Source organism: Leptinotarsa decemlineata, unplaced genomic scaffold (genome assembly GCF_025532065.1).
Source record: "Leptinotarsa decemlineata unplaced genomic scaffold, Ldec_3_MD MMD2_tig00002159_RagTag_RagTag, whole genome shotgun sequence".
In the NCBI taxonomy this organism is placed as follows: domain Eukaryota; kingdom Metazoa; phylum Arthropoda; class Insecta; order Coleoptera; family Chrysomelidae; genus Leptinotarsa; species Leptinotarsa decemlineata.
In genome coordinates, this window is record NW_027412574.1 from 1748174 (window position 1) to 1766440 (window position 18267).

The 18267-nt window shown below is 31.6% G+C and overlaps 1 protein-coding gene across 16 annotated transcripts in view; it reads left to right on the plus strand.

The window, feature by feature from the left end:
• Positions 1-18267, plus strand: part of dlg1 (MAGUK family member discs large 1) — an 889881-nt gene that overhangs the window by 734689 nt on the left and 136925 nt on the right. The gene's annotated exons all lie outside the window — the stretch shown is intronic.

Here is an 18267-nt window from a genome sequence, read left to right on the forward strand (position 1 = left end):
CATTTTGATTCCGAGGAAAGAACAAACCACGTACACTTGCTTTGAAATTTTATGTCGTTTCAAGGTTAGTTTTTCAAATCGTACACCATGTCAGAGTATTACCTATAGAAATTGTATTTTCAGATTTATAAAATTGTTTTTGTTCTTGAGACGAAAGTCTGATAGATACACACCAAAGAAAGTAAAAGTTTTGTTTGAAGAAGGAGTAACTAAGTTTGTATTGGAGGCAGATAATAATCATACATGGTTGCTCTTAACGGTCGCTGGGCGTTAAAATATCTTAACGGGCGGAGGCTGTTAACATTGACTTTTCAATTGTCATCCGAAAACTTTTAAATCAAAATAACAGTATTAATCCGGTCAATCTAGACATTGGAAGGTACATAAATTTACAATAAGCTGCAAACGCGTGTAATTGTTCAAAACATAGTTAAAAATGAGATTTTAAAATTCCGTATGATTGCGATGCCTGGAAAAAAATGTATTCGAGGTCAAAGGTCAAAAATCTCGAAAAAAAAATTGTTTTTCGCGATTTTCAGGAAAACGGTAAGTTTTATCATGAAAATTGTAGATCATAAAATTCTCTAAAAAAATGTATCAATACTTTTTTCTTACAACTTCAGAGATGTATATACGTAGCATACTTATGCATATAATGACGATTACAACTTTCACAACTTTTTGACTCGTCGTATCTCAGAAACGGTGGCTCTAAGAAAAAAAAAAGTATTGATACATTTTTTGTAGAGAATTTTATGATCTACAATTTTCATCCGAGGTTATTTTATAATAAAACTTACCGTTTTCCTGAAAATTGCGAAAAACCAATTTTTTTCGAGATTTTTGACCTTTGACCTTGAATAATTTTTTTCCAGGCATCGCAATCATTTGGAATTTCAAAATCTTATTTTTAACTATGTTTTGAACAATTACACGCATTTGCAGCTTGTTTTAAATTTATGTACCTTTTCACTCTTATTCCATATAGTCCGGTCTAATTTGACCGGACTATATGGGATTACGAAAAAATAATAATATAGTAATGATATCATGTTAACGATATCAAACGATTAAAAAGCATACAGAAAAAACTCTTTAAATCCTGTTTATGCACAAAATGCCCTTTAATTGTGACGAATATTTATTGTAATAAAATCTACTGAATTAACGTATTTTGTTCTGCTTGAAAAACTGGGGTAATAACGCTATCAGTGCATTTTGACAACGTGATACAAATTAATTAATTCCGTCAGCGTAAAAACTTGTGAGAGGAATTCGATGAAGTCGACGAAGGTCGTTTTTTGCCCCAGAAAGCACTACCTATTATTATGTTTCTGATGTAGTTCCAGTAAGTTACTGTATAAACTGAAATTACTTTTTAAAGAAATATGTTGACGATGTGATCTGTGCAATATCGTATGACAAATCTAATATAATTCTTTATGTTGTCAATAGATTTGATAGAAAGTTAGAATTCACTATCTTGATACAAGAGTTATCCGTAAAACTGATAATTCCTTTATTACTGATTGGTATGTCAAACCTACTAATTCAGGAAGATATATCAATTACTATTCCTTTCATAAAAAATCAGTTGAAAATACTCTGTTTGAAAAAGAGAATAGTAAATTAGTGCACCCTTTCCTCAAGCAAAAAATCTCAAACTTCTTAGAGACATTTTAATCAAAAATTCTTATCCCAGAAAACTTCTTACTAAAATAATTTTCAATAGTGGCAGTAATACAAATTCCGATGTAATCAACAGAAACGTATGTAATGATAGTTCACCTATCAATATTTCTCATAAATCTATACCTAACCTTGGAAATTTATCTTCAAATATAAAACTTTTTCATAATTAACAGAATATCAAAATATGCCAAAAAAATATTAAAACTATAAAGAATTTGAATGCAAAATTGAAAGATAAAACGTATACTACAAAAAAGTCAAATGTGATTCATAACATTCCCTGTAACAATTGTAACTTGGATTATATTGGAACAACATCTAGAATTCTTAATGTTAGAATAACTTCACATAAAAGTGATATAAAGCTCAATAAGAAATCATGTGCACAACATTCTATAGAAACAGGACATAAACCAAATTACTCTAATATCAAAGTTTTACATACAGAAAAAATATTTCCAAACGCCTTTCTTTGAAATGGTTGAAATCAATAAGTCTTCTGATTGTATGAATAAGAAAACTGACATTGATAATCTCAGCAGTATATACAGTAACTTACTGGAACTACATCAGAAACATAATAATAATGAAAATTGTATCAATCAATAATTCTTTCTTTAGAGTCAAAAATTATAAAATCGTCATACCCATTGAGAAATGACATTTATGTGAAGGTATGACATTTGTCAAACCCACAAAAAATCCTATACATGTTTAACTTTTTCGTCAATTTATATGTTCAATTTTTTGTTTTTCACTAATTTTTACTGTAACTATGATTTGTAATGTTATTCAATGGCGAAAAAAAGACACAACTCATTAAGTTATAGGCCCTGAAGAAGCTTCCCATTAGAAGCGAAAGCTTGGCAAAGTAGAGCAGAGTTTGATTTTTGATTATTTAACTGAGAGACCCTGTTATTCCATTTTATTGTACAATTTGCAACAGATTTGACGGATCCGAGTAAATTTGTAAAATGAGACGATGATTTCAGTGACCCATTGATAATGGGTACCTAATTCACAATGAACAGCAATGCTATTTTTAATTACACTACCCATATCTATACTTCCTATCTACCACAAAGTCATATTCATGTCTCGCAAATTCCAAATTATTTTCTGTCAATTTGAGGTCACTTCCATAAATTTAATACACTCCAACAATAGAATCAAACCAGTTTTAATTAATACGTTTATCCTGTCCCATAATGAATTGTTCAAAAACAACATTTCCCCCAATTATAATGATGATGTATGAATATCACCAGATTGAAATGATAATGACTACAAATATTATTTTTAGGGCAATAGTTCAGCCAGACTTTTTCGAAACTATTGTTTTATTATTTTTGATTTTTCATCTTCTGTTCAAAAATTTCGCATGGCTCCTGTTTAGAAAATGGGATTTTCATACTTTCATCAGAAGACATTTACGAACGTCGATGAAATTTTCGAACTGACGAAAATATTTTCTAAATTATTTTAACCATTTCATTTTTTAAATGGGTTCATTAGGTTTCCATAATCACATGAGTTATCATATCGAAAAAATTTATAAATTTGACTTTGAATGACTCTTTGGCTTCGCAGTGGTCAAATAAAATAATCTTTTTAAATATTGTTTCGTAATTTATGCAACGTAGGTATCTGAACCGTAAATAAATTTAGCCTAACATTTTATGAGTTATACCCAATTTTTAATTTTTTTCCGTCCCTTGGACTTCTTCCAATATTGTTTATCAAATATATAATTCATTTGAGTATAAATCATCCCTTGAACTCTCAAATGAATAATTTCGTGGAATTTATTCAACGTATCTAAACCGTAAATAAACTTAGCCTAACATGTTAAGTGTTATTTCGAATTTTTTTAATTTTTTCTTCAACCCCTTGGACATCTCCCAATATTATTTATTAAATATAAAATTCATTCAAGTATAAACCACCCCTTATACTCTCAAATGAATAATTTCGTGGAATGTATTCAACGTAAATAAACTTAACCTAACATTTTTTTCAACCCCTTGGACTTCTTCCAATTTTGTTTATTAAATATATAATTCATTTAAGTATGAAACACCCCCTATACTCTCAAATGAGTAATTTCGTGGAACATTGTTCCGCAGTCTACTCAAAGCCTCTTATCAAAATCGAATTCGGTCAAACATATCCATTATCAAAAATTTCGTTCAAAAACAAATTACCTTGCAGATGCGTACAAGAGATTCATTTTATGATCTATCACTAACCATTATATGTCGACGTGTCTTTCACCAACTAACAGCATTAGGAGATGAAATTAGGAATGAAATATGGTTTTATTAACTTCATTCAAAATTTGAATTTGGTATCAATTTATGATTTGATAGATATGAAAAACAAAATAGTAACCCTTTTTTGTAAAATTTTAGTTAATTCACAAAAAAATTCGAAACGGGGATATTTCTCAAAATATAGAAAAAAAATTCTGGAAAAAGTTTCTCTAAATGCCAATATTATGTAACCCACATGAAACTTCTTTGTGTACTGATTCAAAAAGCGCTGTTAAAATTTGGTCACATGGAATGCAATATTTTTTGACTCTGTTTAGGGTAAATTTATAAAATAAATGTATATGAAAAGGTAGTTTGCAGTTTTAATTTTAATGTTATACTTTTAGATACAAACTATCTTCAAAAATATATTTCATAAATTTACTTCATATAGGGTTACATTACATATGAATACATTCTTAAGTGCCCTATTGGAATTTTATAAAATAAGCTGAAATATATCTGTTTATGAAGGTTGCGTTATTTTGCAAAAGTGGTGCAATAATTGAAAATTATCCTATGCAGCTCAAATTTTCAAATATAACCTCACTTTTGGAAATTTGTTTTTTAAATTGGCAGGACGATAGCCGGTTGTGTTGGCATGAGTGGTTTTTTCCACTAAGTCAGTCGACCACTGTGAGAACCGGTGGTTCGAGCCCAGAGGCCGAACGATAAGTTTCATTGCCTATCGTCCAACCCGTGCTAGGAATCGCACGTAATACTTCGTTAATCCACAACTCTCACAAGTTTCTACTTCTGAGAGCGAGGGCGAGGGAGACAACTGGTTAATGAAAAAACAGATATTCAAATTTGACAAATGATGCCAATAATGTGACTACTATTTTTGTTTGTTTTTTTTTATTTTCGATTGCAGCAAAATTGATGCCAGAGTCAAATCCCGAATAGACTTATTTGAAAAATCCTATATAATGCTGAATTTAATGGTCACACTCTGCATATATACAGGGTGTTTCTTAATAACAAGTTACTATTTAAGGAGGTTATTTTTTTGCCCATTTTTAGAAAAAAATCATATGAACATATGTTCTAAAGTAAAACTTTTGAACTGCAGTATCCTAAACTTAAAATAAAATATAACTCTGATAAGACCTCAGATATTTTTGTAAAAGGAATTGCACAAAATAGACCCAAAAATAACCTTTTACATTACTATATTATTATCAAAAATATCCTGTATACTTTAAAAGTCACTTTCTGATGAGACCAACTTGGTTGGCTCAATTTTAATATGTGGGGTCAGTGTTTATTTTATATTCATTCTACGTTAAAGGATCCAGTTCAGCTTATCAGATTGAAGACAGATCGATTCTTTGTCATGTCATCTAAAATCATAGTCATAGTCAAAAAATGGTCATTGAAGGCATTTTTTTCTAAATAGTTGTTAACATAATAGCATTATACATTTTTCAGCGAAAATACTTCTCACATACCTACTAAAAATGTGGCACTTTTTTCTATATACATTCCCCGAAAGAAGTGATCCTTGTCAGGAGATGATCTAACCAACCCATTTTTAACAACATTTATCTTAAAAAAAATTCTTTAGTCTGTCTTAGTTGATATCAATTTCGTTGGCGAATTGCACATCGAGAAAAATATCACATTTCAATCTTGTGAAATGTGTTCATTCAACTCATTAAGCGTTAGAGATTCAAACTATACTTACCAGTACAATTATACTTATCAGATACAACTATTTACTATCCAACCAGCAAAATTGTTTTATAATTTCATGGTGCTGCAACAGTTTTATTTTGTTGGTATTTCATAATTACTTCCAAAATGCTAATTGATCATATTAGACGAGCCGTGAACACAAAACAATTGTAGGCAATAAAAGTGTTTTATACACTTGTCATAAAAACGTTTATAAATTTAAAAAAAAAAACCTATAAAGTAGTCAAGAAATTATCACAGAAATGTTTTTACAACTAACTTATAAAACATATTTTCCTATAAAAATAAATTTGATTTGTAGCAGTTTCATAGCATGTTTCTGCCAGGTTTGTATAATCTTTATAAAACTATTTCAAGCTCATTTTATAACTACTTCCTGTACCTTTAATGAAATTATTTTATTGGACTGCTTTCAAACACAATTTTGTCGTTATTACCAACCACTTTGTCACTTTAATGATGATTTCCCAACTGTTTTATAGTATGGTATATTTATCACAATTCGAAAACAATAAAATAACTGTTATAAAGTCAAATTGCTTCCGGGAATATATATTTGCTATCGCCAAAAATAAAATGCAGCATTTAAGAAGAATCAGGTGACATTCATTTTAGATGTCGTGTAAGTTTCATTTGACTAGCCTTCCAATAACTATACCTGATAATGTCGTCTAATATTGTTCATTGGAAAAAAATAATGAGAAAAGTGGTTCGTTTGGATCAGGGGTCTCCAAACTACGTCCCGCGGGCCAAATCCGGCCCGCCAGTGTCATCAATCCGGCCCGCGAGAGCCAATGATTTACTGTCATCAATCTGGCCCGCGACAGCCAATGATTACCTAATTGTTGTTACTATTGCTGTGATAAGTTGAAGAAGAAAATTAACTTCCTGTATACTTGGAGTAACTTTGAAGATGTTTCGATTCATAGTGTCGTTTAATGTTATAGTCTTTGAGAACAGATATGGTTTCATTACAAATTAAACATAGCGCCTTATTACTGGACTCAATCACAAAATACTGAAAATTCAATTTTTCTTGGAACGTTCTGCATTCACTGTCGATTTTTCACTTCTTTTTCATACTAACAAATCACACATAAAAACAAAAAGTTAAATCAAAATACTTTTATTGACGGGTGTTATTTTATTTCACAATAGACAGTTTCGCTTCCTTCGCCTTTCCTACGCAGACTAACTCGCAGTTGCGCCGCTAGCCTTTTTATATGCAATTATTACTGCCATCTGGAGGTGATCGGAATACACTAGCTAGAACCAGAACTTTCTCGAACCAACGCCGGTAATTCCAATTATTGAATTACGCCTAATGCCACCTAGCGGGTAGCTGAAAAAGATAGTACATAGTACCACTACTCGCCACTAGATGTCGTTAAGTGTCACAATACACAATAATAATTGAAATGCAAAAAAGGATAAGTTTGCTTAGGTCACGCACTTTGCGACTATCCTAGTCTAGAAATATAGTTAAGGGCAGAAATTGGCCCTTGGATCAAACTGAAAAAATCATTATGGCCCGAAGGCTTCAAAGTTTAGAGACCCCTGGTTTAGATGAAGACCCATGTAACCTAGTGCTTCAATATTTTCTTGCTAGAAACAGGAAAAAGTTATTGACGTTTAAAATCCGTGGATTCAAGCGGAGCACCATGTTTATATACCCTTAAATCACTAGCTCAAAACTCCTTCAAAATTTATACTTTATAATCGATGGATATGTATCCAAACTGTACGTGAGAAATAACATAATAGCTAAAATGCGTTGAAATGCGGACTATAAGATTTCATTATTCAGAACAAACTGAGTTAAGTTTGCGACTAGAAAATTAATACGTGAATGAGAGCGAGAGTGAATTTTTGTATAATCAATATTTTTTTCCAAAAAGGTTAATAAATGGCGCTCTTAAATTTTGCTTATATATTCGTCAATAAAATTTCATTCACAGTGAAAATATCAATCTTTGAAGCACAAACAATGTCTTTAACAGTTTTATAAGTACAAAAGTGAAATTATCAAAAATCTTTTTATTTGTTAGTTTTTAGTATTTTCCTAGTGTCCAATACAAAATTACTTCTTGTGGCTCATGAAAATATTTTGAACACTTGTCTATTTTATCATTATCGTTTTAGGCTGCATTATATTTTATAACGCTCACTTGGAACTACTTAAAAACTCTTATAAAACTTTTCTAATTATTTTATAGGCATCTTTAATAACTATTTTATAAGAGTGTAAGAAAAATTTTGAAGTAACTGCCGAAATGTTTATAAAACTATTCTGTTGTGTTTGTTAAAGGAAGACTATAATGTTTTATAAAACGGTGCCAATTTCCTACTTATAGCTGTTTTATAAACACATTGAAAACATTTCTGAGAGAAATACAGTTTTATAATTTGTTGCAATCAATTCCAGCGAAAAAGTTTTTCCTATTCATCTACGAAATATCTTTTTGGCGTCCAACATCAGTCATCTGCTTTCACTGCGAATTCTCGAGATGAATGAGTTCGTTCAGTCTTTTCTGACTAGGGATATTACGGATATTACGTTTCTCGCGTGATAAATTTCGATATCAAATTACCCGTGGACTAGACTCCCCACGGTATAAATTTACAATCTGTAAATTTTAATATACGTGTGATACTTCTCCTTCAATGGGATATAACACGGTGTGCCGTGTATTATTCCGAATAAGGTTGGGAAATTAAGTGAACGGCATGTTTTTTTTGAAGGTAGGGACGCTGTTCACGACATGTAATATAAACGAGAAAACGGGGGCGTATAAAAAGATCAAAGATGTTATAAATACTTCAGAGGCTGTTTGAGAGAGTTGTTACTCCAAATAGGATGAAGTCTACTTTCAGAAATGATTGTAACCGGGAGAGCTTTTGAATTAGGGATCGTTCCTGATACAATACCTCGCCTACTCATGAATATCTACTCCTTTAATTATCGAGATACAATTCCCAGCTTTTGTATACACAGCAAAAACTTATGATAATTTGAACACAAATACAAGATATATAAACTCAGACAAACTGAAATTTCTTGAAACACAACGATACATATATTTTATTTAAATTTAGGGGTGGGTAATTTTAGGGAAAGTTTTTGGCTTTCACTACTTCATCTTGATACAAAATAATGTAGGAATCTTCCAAAGAAAGGAAGGAAGCTAATAATTTTGAAAGAATTAACTTAATACGTAGATGTGTAGATCATGCAAAGAAGTAACTTTCAGACATAAACTAGAAGAAAAAACTCCTCCTGAAACAGCTACTTTCATGTAAACATTGAATTACACGAAAAAAAATTCTTTCGAAACAAATACTTTTATATGAATACTGAATTATACAGAAGACACTATTTTCTACTCAGTTTGTATTCCAAACATTCGTTATAGAATGATGTATATATCATGCAAAGAAGTAACTTTCAGACACAAACTAGAAGAAAAAACCCTCCTGAAACAGCTACTTTCACATAAACATTGAATTACACGAAAGAAAAATTCTTTCGAAACAAATACTTTTATATAAACACTGAATTATACAGAAAACATTTTTCTCTACTCAGTTTGTATTCCAAACATTAGTTATGGAATTAAATCATGCACAGGATTTCTACACAATAAAGTAAATAAAAGGTAAAAATTTCACTTACATGGAACAGTGTCATCCTCACTGATAGACATCGATGTTTAATAATAATAATAATATATAATAAATCTTTATTTCCCGTTGAGAGTTACATGTATGGGAATTGTCAAGCCTAATTCTAAGGTTATTAAAAGTATTGAAAAAATAAAATATTAATCACAAGATAAGTTAGTCACCTACATTAATTTTCAATTAAAAATTCGGAAAGCGAATAAAAACATTTCTCCAATAAAAAATGTTTCAAATCTTATTTGAAATGTCTCACATTTTTATGCTGCTTAATGATATCTGGAAGTTTGTTAAAAATTCGTGGCTCCATCCACTGGGGAGCAAAATATGCAGTATTCACTTTCGCAAGTGGAATATACATGGAGTTTTTATTTTTTGTATTATATCCATGAATATCTTCATTCAATTCGAACAACGATCTATGTTCAAAAATATATAACATATGATATATAACAGCTATATCAAAAATGTATATACATGGAAGAGGTAAAATTCCGTACATTTTGAAAATAAGTTTACATGAGTCCCTAGATGAAATATGTTCTAAAGTATGTAATATGCGTTTTTGACAGATGAAAACATCCGATGCTGCGGTGGAATTTCCCCAGAGACATATATCATATCTAAGCCTTGAATCAATTTGGGTGTAGTAAATTCCCAGTAGCTGTGCCTTATTAAGAACATTTCGAAGATTCAGAAGAAGAAAATTCAGGGAATTCAATTTGCCTATTAGTTTATTACAGTGGGTTTTCCAACTCAAAAATTCATCTAGATATACCCCAAGGAATCTGACAGATTCTTGAGTGTTTGTCAAAATTGTCTGACGATTGTGGAAACGTACTACCTCTGTTTTTTCCGCATTGAAAAATAAAGAACGTTCATTGAAAAAATTTGATATCTCATTCATCACATCAATACAATTAGCATTTAGTAAATTAGTGTCAGGTGAAGACAATACCAAAGATAAATGCATTAGCTTATTCACATATTTCATTGAATATATTAACCTGGGGACGATCGAGTCATTTACAGCGCGTCTTTGTTGCTCAGAAAAGATTACTGAGACTGATTTTCAATATAAATCGCTTAGATAGCTGTAAAGAAACTTTTATAAATAATAATATTTTTACGGTACCTAGCATTTACATCTATAAATGTCTGGTGTACGCGAAAACTAATATACTTTCTTTCAATACCTCTGCGGAAAGGCACATGTACGATACACGACATAAAAAATTATTGTCGATACCTGGGCATAAAACAGCTGCATTCAAAAACTCTCTATACTATAACTGTATTATTTTGTATAACTGTGTTCCTCAGCCTATGAAAGAAATAACGTTATCTTCATTTAAAAATGAAATAAAAAAATATTTGAAGCGGAATGCTTTTTATAGTTTAGATGAGTTTATAAATAGAAATAAATGACCTGTCAAAGGGAAAATAGGAGGAATGAGGAATCTAAATTATTTCCTCATTGTGTTAACTTTTTGTGTAGTGTATTTTGTTTTATCCCATATACACCTGACAAATATTTTGTTTTGTCTCATATACACCTGTTTTTTTGTGAAATTGACAAGTATCAGTTATATTATACATTCATATTTGTAAATATGTTCATGTGTGAAAATGTGATGATTCAGTTTTTATTCATTTTGTTACATGACTCTACATTTATTTGTGACATTTGTGATATTTATTTGTGTGTGATATTTAAGTGACGTGCCAAATATACACTATTGTATCAAATATTGGTAAATAAATATTCTATTCTATTCTATTCTATTCTATTCTATTCTAAATCATCTACATAGGCAGATTGATGACAACTTTTCAAAATGGAATCAATCTGATTAATGTACAAAATAAACAAAACGGAACCTTGTGGGGCACCCATATCAACATCCAGACATTCAGATTTTCTATTATATTTTGTATTATTGGAGTTTATTCGTATAGATACATATTGTTTCCTGTTCACCAGAAATGATTCAATCCATTGTAGTGGGAGACACTTCAGACCATATAGTTATAACAATTCTAATAGTTTTCCGTGGTTTACACAGTCAAACGCTTGGCTTAAATCGCAGAAGATTTCGCCGTTAGACATTTGCTTTAGGGCTCTTTCAGTACCAATCTGGATAACATTAGAAGAAAAAACACACAATTGATTCATAAATTAAAGTTTTCATGTCACCGAATAATACTTATGTCATCGATGACATGGTAATTACATTCATTCACCTATTTGATTAAATCCCAGCCAAAAGGAATCTTGTTTGAAGGAAAATTTTACATATCTAGGAGTGACTAACTTTTAGGAAGGAAAGTTTTTGGCTTTCTACTTCTCGACAATAAGTAGTTACTTCTTAATATTTGTAAATTTTGTTTTCTTATCAAATAATATATTTTTATGTTTTGAATGGGGGAGTCACGATACCTGTGCATGGTTGATGAACGCTCTATATATTTTCTTCTGCTAAAATATGTGTGGGAATAACTTTATATATTTTTTTCATTTATAAATTGAGGTTCTGGTGTATGTTCATTGAGATAAATTATAGAAAAGTTCCATAAAAATATATCAGAGCATTTTTGGCACAGTCCCAACAAAGATCAGATTATGCCTACTTGACTTATGAATATCTTGTTTGTAATCGCGTGAGACTTTACAGACACAGGTATTCTGCTGCATGGCTATTGTGTTGAGATAGGAATCCAAGGACTTTAAAATTCTTGGAAAAGGTAAATTCCCCATACTTCATTTTCTTGTAGAAGAAAAAGCATTAATAAATAAAATTCAATCACATGAATATTTGGTGTAGAATCAATAGTCATCCACAAATCAATTCTGTGTTATACAATATTTTTGAAATTTCTTATTTCCTCCAACTCATATAAAGTTGCCACTTTTCCATCACAAAATTACAATTTGTCTTGAAAGACAACATTCTACTTCATAATATGCTGTATCATTTTAATACTCATTGAGGTAAAGCCCATCTTTCATCAATGTCACCATAACAATTCAAATTGGATTGTTAATAAAAAACTCATTCATCGACACAATAATAACTATGCACACTCTACATCAGTACTGGTCGAATTAGGAAATTTGATTAATTTTGAAAAACAACACTGATGGCTTCTCTATACGTTAGTTCACAGCTTCGTCACAATGTAGTACTCCGTGTGCGATTGTAAAATAAAAACTTCAAAAAATTTATCAAAGTCAATTCAAGGTACGGGGAATGAAATGAGGTGAATTTGGGGGGTTGAAAATGGGTTCACATGAGGTGTATCATTTTATTTTGATGTTGAACTTAAGAAAAATGACTCATTTGAACTTGAACGAAAACAGTTTTTTTTTATTAACAGTGTTATTTTTTGTTGTTGTTCTATCGAATTTTTCCATAGTTATGTTATGGTAGAAAAAAATTGTTTCTAGGACACTTTCCGACACTATTGTAACCGGGTGATGAGGTAGGTAGTTTTTAGGTTTATCTCCAGAATAAAATCTTGAATTATTTGAGTAACACTTCATTGTGAGATATTCACTAGACAGTTTAGAAAACTTCAACACGTGTTTTCAGATGGATATGAAATACGTGATTTTTGTAAATTGTCTAGTGCAAATCTTGCACTAGACATTTCAATTTCTCATCAATTGATACAAAGAAAAAACTATAATTTTTCTTACAACAGGCTTCTGAGCTAGCCTGTAATTCCAAATCTCCTAAACAAACAAAAAGGTATACTATTCATACTTAAATAGCACAAACTGAAAAGTTCACTTCAAAAGGTAGCTAGGTACTGTGTAATATAAAAGAAGAATGCAATTAGTCCATAACTTTTCATATTCACAAGTTTTGCCTTGAAATAAAATAAAAGATTGAAAAAATAAAATTTTAATATTGAGCTTTTTCTTAACGGTTAATATTTCGGAAAGTTATTTTACTTTTTTTTCGGTAAAAAACACCTCAGATGACAACAGGCTATATTTTTGTTTGAAGGTGATTGACAATGTTTCATGATGAATTTCATTAGTTCGGACTTTTCCTTTGGCTGACGTCAACGAATAATGCGATAGTTTACATGAGTAGGTAGGTTTATATTTCCGATTTCAACCTCTTCCCTCAGTAATAGTAACGAAGTATTTGAAATACATTCGTTACCTGCTAAAAGAATATCTATATGCGAAATCTGTGAGTGTTCTCATTTTTTCGTGAGGTTTTTTGGCGACAATTTATGTTTCTCTCTATATTTTTCGTGATTATCAACTGATTTTAAAACACGCTCCCCTATCCCCGATCCTGTTATCTGACTTCTTACCTGTTCGTTTTTTCTTACATCAAGAAATCTGAAAATGGCGTCTATAACTTTTTCCATAGTAGCAAGGTATATTATAAATACACTCTTTCGTTTTTTCAACCGTTTTTCGGGTTTTCTTTGTGTCAAAAGAGGTCTCAATGTATCAGAGCAGGGTTTCTCAAACGTATTATTCCTTGTTACCCTATAGACTATAAGCGAACCCCTTAAAAAATTGGCTGTTGATAGGCATTTCAATAAAACATAATACAAAAAAGCAATATGTTCATCATTAGATATAACAAATAAGGATTTTTTTTGCCTCGGGGTCTCGAGTTCGATTTCCGGGTCTGGCAAATAATTGGGTATTTTTCGGTTTTTTGAAAAATTCTTAGTAGTAGCACGGAGTCTGGAACTGTGTCTGGTGTATGGCAATAGGTTGTTACATTTGATGTGTAACCCCTGCCTAGCGGCCTAGTCCTCGGGAATAAAATGCCCACTGTCATGTTTAATTTCATAGTTTCATCGCGCTATTTGCGAGTACTTCTGAACATATCACTCACTGTGGCTCTGGGTATTGAGGTTCTTCCTTGCACATAAATCCAATTTTTTTTCTTTACCTGATGAAATGTGTTTGTACATTTTGTGAACAGATTGATTTTCGGGACATTATCCGCGTGAAGAACCCGTTTTTTACCAGGCAGCTTAGCCGCCGCCATTACATAAAATTAATCACGTACCCCCTATGATTCAATGACGTACCCCCAGAGGTACGCGTATCCCACTTTGAGAAACTTTGTATTAGAGGTGAAACTGGCTTCTTCATAGTCGTAAGTTACTTCATTGTTTCGCCACGAGATTGGGGTAGTTAGTATACATTGAGTACAAACAAGCCTTTACTATTCTAAGATCGTCAGACCGAAAATTTTTAAATTTCTAGTTTTTGCAGAGATATTGAAAATCTGTTCACGCTTTGCCATTGGAACTTTTATTATACTATCAGAATATGATCATAAAATTTGTATACAAGTCTTTAGACTTGGGGCCGCCTTAACTTCAATTTTGTAGTAGTTTTTGTGTCAATAATGTTTGAATAATACCATGAAATTTCGATATTTCCGAGAGTTTCCGTAATTATAGACCATTTGATATTCTTTTCATTGCTACCCTGATCATTACTCCAATGGAGAAGCAATTCTTACTCTCGTTATGTACCAAAAATAATTCTCAAAAAATCGGAAATATAAACCTACCTATTCATGTAAACTATCGCATTATTCGTTGACGTCAGTCAAAGGAAATATATCAGACAAAGTCCGAACTAATGAAATTCATCATGAAACATTGTCAATCACTTTCAAACAAAACTATACCCTGTTGTCATCTGAGGTGTTTTTTACCGAAAAAAAAAACTTTCCGAAATATTAACCGTTAAGAAAAAGCTTAGTATTGAAATTTTATTCTAGGCAAAACTTGTTTATATTACACAGTACCTACCTACCTTTTGAAGTGAACTTTTCAGTTTGTGCTATATAAGTATAAATAGTAGGTATACCTTTTTGTTTATTTAGGAGATTTGGAATTACAGGCTAGTTTACAAGCCTGTTTGTTGTATGAAAAAATATAATTTTTTTTTATTAATTAATGAGAAATTGAAATGTTTATTATTATTAGACATAAACATAATTGACTATTAACAAGTATATCTGAGGCACCAGTCCATCTAATAATGACACTGATGATCTTTTAACATGACTCAACCTCTGACGGATGCACCAAACTCTTATGAAAGTTCGAAATAGATGAACATTTCAAACCAGCAGACCACTATTATAATCTTCATGCAGTCATGGTTCACTATGGTTGTGGCGTTGAATCAGGTCATTATTACGCATTGGTCAAAGACGAAACGGACTGGTTTAAGTTTGACGATAGTCGGATCACGAAATGTTCTGGCGCGATGTTCGATGTTTCGAATTTATCGGAGCCTCTGGAGACATCCTACATTTTGTTTTACGAGGAGACATTGGTGGATCAAGATCTTCAGATAATGTGGTACTGCAGGTTTTTCCGGGTTTTCGTGAAGCTGAAAAAGCATATTCGCCACTGGAATCAATGAAGTCGCCCCGGAGCGCCAATTAATTTTTGTTGTTTCATAATTTCATGATTTGTTAACACAAATAAATATAAATGAAAATATTCACATGAAAAAAAAATAAACATCTAATATTTCAAGTGACAACAACTGACAAGTGACAACCTTCCAAAACCCGAATTTTTACATCCAGTCGTTCTTTCGACTTTTACGGGTATATAGGTATCAATCAGTAATAATAGATAGCTGAGTTGTACCCCAAACTTCAGATGAGTTTTTCTCTTCTAATTCAAAGCTCATATGAAAAATTCTTCAGAGAAATTGCATATTCTAGAAACCAATAATTAGCATTCCGGCAAGTTCTTAGTTTCTAAGGTATTGGAGGAATAAACTTATATATCGGCTTTTGATGGATCTTTCATGCCGGTGAATTAGCATCAAAACTTGCTCAGGAACTTCATATACGTTTCATATTAGAAACGATACATCCATTAACAAGGCGAAAACAACATCAGTTCATTTCAAAATTTTCCAATTGCTAGACAAGAAGCAATCGAGATCCACTGTGAACCACGAATGCATTGTTGAACAAAATTTTACGTAGAACAACCCTGAGTATAAGTTAGCATAGACATATCCTATTACGAATAAACTGAACAGAGGTTGTGAAAATTCATTTGGAGCAATGCAAATTTCAACACCAGCCATCTTAATAGTTTGGAAAACTCCTACATAGATACTTTGATAGAAAGTGTTTGATAGTCTGGTAGATTGAAATTATGTTATATGTTGTCCATGGATAGTTTTCGAAAGTGATTTTTTTTTCTCGAAAACAAAGCTGGATATGAAGAAAACACAATCGACGAAAAAGTTGTATTATAATTGCCTAATCAAAAAAGTAAAAACTCCAAAAAAGTCAGTGGCGTTCTTTTTTCTCAATATTGTTGGCTGTCGTGCGGACCAAGACGTCACTAGTCCTAATGATTTCAATCCAATTCGGGCTAAATAAGCGCTTTATTACTTCAAATAACTGTGGCAAATTTCAACCAAATCGGTGTAAGAATAATCATGATAGTTTATATTTTTCAACTTCAACGCTCTGTACCTCAGAAACGAAGGAATTCCGGACGTGCCCATGGAAACTTTTTTTCTAAAAAGACCTATAGAATCACCCTCTTTGGTTTCGTACCGTAGTAAGGAAAAACCTTGTATAAGTAATAAAATTAGGAAAATCAAAAGGAAATGAACAAATATCTGAACACTTCATATTTTTCTTCATTTTCTCTGTGTCTGATTGACCATAAAAAAATGATTTTACCTACCTCTCTCAGAAATGGTGCAAAACCCAGACGAATTGATACAAATCCTTAAATTATATTGTGCATTTGCCCTTTCCATTGTCATTCAGTCCTTATTCGGTCACCGCAGGAATATCCTGTTCCTGAACAAAATACATCCCTATCGATAGTGGTTGAAATGATAATAATTTTCTTGCTAGTTAATTGTTGAAAACTCATGGAAAATGTATAATTTATTACTCTCATACTCTTATGAACGATAACACGCCCTTGTTCTACTTGCCGGAATTATCGAAGTTTGCTCTGGAGCGGAAGACGATCGCATGTGGACACGATATTAACTTGAGAGGAATTGCAATATTCGGAAGATTTAGAACGAGAATCCCTGAAACTAAGGTAGGACATAAGTCGATTGTTTTCCACCGAGACTAAGGAATTTGGTGGTAAGTTCTTGAAGTTCCCTAATAGATAAACCCGCAAAGAGTAAGATTATATTAAGTATCAGAAACTCTTTCAAATTTGATAGAAACTAATAAGATGAGATTTTGAATGGTTGTGAATTTGCTTTCAGATACGTTCAAACGCCGCGCTGTTCCTTTTCAAGACTGACAATGTAAACATGTTTAGTGAAAACGTATTAAGAAAACAGAATATGTGGGCAAATGGAAATGAAAAAAAACGTTTTCTCAAAGTTGACGTTTAGAGCTCTGACACGTGAAGTTTCATTACGAGAGAAAATTATTTTTAGTATAATGTCAACTTAGTTACTTCCACCCCTTCGACGGGAAGCAATCTATCCCTTATTTGGATTAGAAGTCAACGATATCTCGTTTGTAAAGTCATCAATTTCTCTTCTCAGCCCCATCCCCTTCCTCACAGTTGCTCCGAAAATATTGAGTAAATATGTTATGAATAAAATCTGGCAAAAAACTTTCGAAACTAATTGTGCATTTTGTGATTTGCATAGTGTTTATCAAGAATTTATTTACTTGTTCACGATATATGACTTGGAAATATAATGTCGTTTTTGATATCTATATTTCTATATCTATATAGAAATATAGGCTTTCATGGCTGGTGTCAACAGTTCCAGTTCCAGAAGATTACTTCGACCACGCTACTGAAGATAACTGCTGCAGTTACAGTTAAAACGTTTGAATATGGTAATGAAAAAAGACCACGGCAA